The sequence below is a fragment of the Schistocerca gregaria genome, chromosome 7 (genome assembly GCF_023897955.1).
Source record: "Schistocerca gregaria isolate iqSchGreg1 chromosome 7, iqSchGreg1.2, whole genome shotgun sequence".
Classification (NCBI taxonomy): domain Eukaryota; kingdom Metazoa; phylum Arthropoda; class Insecta; order Orthoptera; family Acrididae; genus Schistocerca; species Schistocerca gregaria.
This window is the reverse complement of record NC_064926.1, coordinates 120,173,245-120,178,218: the sequence shown is the minus strand read 5'-3', so window position 1 is coordinate 120,178,218 and position 4,974 is coordinate 120,173,245. Positions and strand designations below refer to the sequence as shown.

The following is a 4,974-nucleotide window of genomic DNA, read 5'->3' as shown; positions in this document are numbered from 1 at the left end:
CCAACTTACCTTCATAGCTTTTGTAGATTTAGAGACAGCATTTGACCTCGTTGACAACCGTCTCTTTGAAAATCTGGAGGTAGCAGTAGTAAAATACTGTGGGCGAAATACTGTTTACAACTTGTACAGAAACCCGACCATAGACATAAAAATCGAACAACATAAAAGGGAAGCAGTGGATGATAAGGGGATCAGACGCGATTGTAGCCTATGCGTTTAGTTATTCAATCTGTACCGTAACCACTCCGGCTACAGGCCACAAGTGGCCCATCAGGACCATCCGACCACCATGTCATCCTTAGACGAGGATACGGATAGGAGGGGCGTGGGGTCAGCACACCACTCTCTCGGCCGGTATTATGGTATTCCTGTCCGAAGTCGCTACTATTCGGTCGAGTAGCTCCTCAATTGGCGTCACGAGGCTGAGTGCAACCCGAAAAATGGCAACAGCGCATGGCGGCCTGGATGGTCACCCATACAAGTGCCGACCACGCCCGACAGCACTTAACGTCGGTGATCTAACGGGAACCGGTGTATCCACTGCGGCAAGGCCGTTGCCAATCTGTACAGTAAGCAAGCAGCAAAAGGGACCGAGTGGGAATTAAAGTTCAGGAATAAGAAATAAAAACCTCGAGCTTCGCCGGTGGCATTGTAATTCTGTTAGAGAAAGCAAATGATTTGAAAGAGCTTTTGAGTGGATTGGAAAGTGTCTTGAAAGTTGGATATAAGATGAACGCCAGCGAAAGCTAAAAGAGTGTAATGGATGTAGTCGAATTAAATCAGGTAATGCTGAGGGAATTTGGTTAGGAAACAAGACACTTTAAGTAATCGATTAGTCCTGTTATTTGGGCAGCAAAGTAACTGATGATGAAAGAAGTAGAGTGGATATAAAATGTAGGGTGTCAATGGCAAGAAAAGTATTTCTGAGGGACAGAATTTTTTTTTAACATCGAATATAGATTTAAGTGTCAGTAACTCTTTCCTGAAAGCATTCGTATGAAGCGTAGACATGGATGGATGTCAAACATTGAAGATAAACATTGACAGAAAGAGAATAAAAGGTTTTGAAATTTGGAGCTGCAGAAGAATGCTGACGATTAGGTTGGCAGATCACGTAGTGAATTAGGAGGTACTCAACAGAATTGGGGGGAAGAGAAATTTGAGAGACTACCTTCCTAGGAGAAGTATTGCACCAAATAAGCCTTCAGACTGAAGACCACCACAACAATAAACCTGTTTATTCTAGCAAAATGCTACACTGCCACATAATTGCTTGCTGGAAGCTGTGAAAATTGGAGAGCTTAAGATCAACTGTATGGGACATGTGTTGTAACAATTAATACAACTGAACTTTTGTTTATCGGTGAAAAAAGCACAATCTTCCTAGGACAAGTATTGAACCAAATCAGTCTTCAGACTTAAGACCACTACAACAAGAAAGGTGTCTGATATGACTATTCTTCTGTGATCCTGGTCTGTCCTAAGTGTTTTTACTAACGGCAAGATATTCTCTTTCCTGCATTTTAAACACATGCACAGTAAAACAACTACAAAAACCAGTATAAACAAAACTATTCCGCAGTTCACGTTGACATTTTACGCACGTAACTGCGCTATGTGTACATGTCCAACTGAGAGGTAGAAAAATTAACATTAACACAACTGGGAATAGTAACGTTTTAAGTTGCCATGTACAATAATAAGCTGTCGGAGGTTCGTTTGGACTTCGCCTGTTTTATTTCATTCAGAAGAGCACCTGTCACTTAAAAATCAAAGTTAACCTTTACATTCCCTAAACTAAATAATGTTTCACTGGATATTGTGCTTGGAAACTACAGAAAGCTAAAGGAATAATTTGAAACAATTCACAATAAATTTTTATAGATTAAGGAAAACAGAAAACTAAATATTTAAATGCCTAAGGACGCCGTGCTGACATCAACCCTTCACATCTCATACTGCCACAAGCTTTTAGCATTTTTGTTCACACTGCTGATCTTGCATTTCGCACTTGAAAATTAGCATTACTGTTCTTCATCAAGAGAGTTACCAAACAGTGAATAAGGCAATATTATCACTGTGTGTACTGTGCAACAAACGGCCCATTGTTCTCCTTACATAAACAAACCGGCTACTAGAGTTGTAACGCTTATGTAAACAACCCATACACCTGTGTTCTTATATAACGTTTATATAATTTATCAAACCAGACGCCTACCGTCCCCCTCACGTTTCTCCTCCAGCTCCTTTAATAGTGTAGTTCATTTGGGTCATTGCTGGGCAGAATGTATTATCTAAATTACAATTAAGGTCCAAAATTGTTCTGTGTAGGTATTTAGCTAGCATAAATTATTACCAACTACAACCTCATTACTGCGATAGGTTTCTTCCTGTACTTCAAGAAATATGCACGGACGTTTGATAGACTCACTGCTGCGCTGCACTAAAAGGAATTTACCAGGTTACGTCGCCATTATCTTAAACAATATAACTTATGACGCACTATTGCGTCATTATGGTTCAAATGGTTCAAATGGCTCTGAGCGCTATGGGACTTAACATCTGTGGTCATCAGTCCCCTAGAACGTAGAACTACTTAAACCTAACTAACCTAAGGACATCACACGCATCCATGCCCGAGGCAGGATTCGAACCTGCGACTGTAGCAGTCACGCGGTTCCGGACTGAGTGCCTAGAACCGCTAGACCACGCGTCATTATGTTGGCCTTAGAAGAGACTGTAATACTCCATACTAAATAAAATTATTTTCCGTATGTGTGTATCAATATTTGTACCAACATAAATGCCAACGACTTTTTACGTAAATGCTTCAGTAATAAAAGAAAGCGCAACCTTCAAATATTTTAGTGTGCAGCTGGGAGAGGTCTAGCTGTGCGGATTTCTACTTTCAGCTGTCGCAATGAAAGCATCGTGGGCTATATCTGTATCTGATTTCGTAATACATAAGCTTATTCTGAGTTATGTAAATGTTTATTTCTTAGTAACCCGCGAGATGTTTATTGGAATATTTGGTGTATTATGTGTTCCAGTTTACAGTATTTCTGATCAGCAAAAGTGTAATTGTGTATATTAGTGCCTATTTTTCCCAATAAATGTTCCTTGTACCTCACACCGAAAGACGTTACAGTTTGTCTTATATAATAAACGGGACACGTATTAGAAGTGATTTTATACACTCTTGAATTTTGTATAGGAGGAACTGTGGACTTGAGATTGTGAATAAAATATTTTTGCATGTTATTGTTCGTGGAAAAGGTAGCCCATTAGTTCAGTGTTGAAACCAGTATATCGTTTTTTTGAGTAAGAAACATGTTTAAAATTGTAAGATCTCTACCGGCCAAGGTGTCTAAGGCTGTGCCAAAGTACAAAGACGTAAGAAGAAATTGTTAAACACGGGTATGGCTATTAATTGTAACAATCATCGCAAAGAAAACGGATTTTTGCCAAGTTACTTTAACTCGTATTTTAACATCAGATTGTGCATGAAAAGTCCTAAGATTTTTCAGTGCCTCGATCAAAAATTATTTCCTACAGAATCAGTGCTTTGTACAAGAAAAAGACATTAAACAAAGAGGACTATATTTTGTGTCTTGAGCTTACTAAAATTTTTGGCTTACGTTTTAATTTTCAAATTGATACATTTTGGAAGTTTATTAATGACGGGTTGGATAACTATAGCAAAATAACAGCAGAAAAGACTGATCTTAAGAGAAATTTACCTGTAGTAAATGCCTGTTAGTAGTTTTTAAAGTTCTGAGTATATATTTTCCAACAGAATTCTGAATAATACTGAAGTAGATTTTACAGCAGAAGAAAGTGCCAGATTGGAAAAAGGTCTTAAATACAATGTAATGCCTAACCTGACAGATAAAAATGTTGTGTAAAATACGATTGTGAATCTTAAAACTGGCTTTTGTAGCGTCAAAGTAGACGCTTCTCGTCAAACGATGGTAGCTCGTGATGTATGTAGTACTTTTGAAAAACATGCAGCTAAAAACTCCTGTCAATAAGATTGCGATAAGAGATTGACTAAAAATATTAATGTCAATTTAAAAGAAAACAATGACTTTATAACGAAGCCTGACAAAGGGAATACTGTAATCATTGCTACTAAAAACGAATTTTTTGAGGAGATAATATTTCGGAGCTAGGTGAGGATTTAGTCCTGCCATTAACAGCGCTACGCATTTGCTGAAGCCGTTTCATACAAAACAGCTTATTGATATGAATCGACAGGACCCAGAACTGCGTTCCCACTTGGGGCACATGAAAGTCATCACCCAATACATCCAATTGTGAACGGTATGAACAGTGCGTATCATGAGTTAGGAAAGTATCTTCACGAAAAAATAAAAAACTTTTTATTTTTGGAAATAATTGTTCTGACGTCAATAGTCTAAGTCTAGTCAGTAAAATCAAAGATCTGCAGTATGACCAACATACTAAACGGGGTTCATTAGAAATTACGAATCTATACGCTACCGTACCTGTTCAAACAACCACTGGCATCGTAGGAAAAACCTACGTACTTTTAAAAAAAGATATTTCCGATGAGCGAATCACTGACCTAATTCGTTTGCTAAGAATAGTAGTAAAATACAACTATTTTGTTTTGAATGGCAAGCTATACCATCAGCCTCACGGCCAGGCAATGGGTAACTCAACTGGCAGGCACCTTAACCTATATTTTCATTAATTCGCTGGAAGAGAATTCTTCAACAATTCTTCAGCTGCTGATCTGGGTATTTTGTCTCATTCTCGGTACGTAGATGACATTTTGATCATATACAATGTTTCCCGGTAGGAATTCTGCATTCGTTTGAAATTTTTAATAGTCTTCATGAGAAAATCAGATTATCTTGCAAATTAGAAAACAACGACCGTCAGCTTAATTACATGGGCCTCATTATTGCTTTTGACAACGACAGACTTTCTTTCGGTATTTTTTGAAAA

The 4,974-nt window shown here is 38.1% G+C and overlaps 1 pseudogene; it reads right to left on the bottom strand.

Moving 5' to 3' along the window:
- Positions 1-441: 441 nt before the first annotated feature.
- Positions 442-559, bottom strand: LOC126282617 (5S ribosomal RNA; annotated as a pseudogene).
- Between the last annotated feature and the right edge of the window lie 4,415 nt (positions 560-4,974).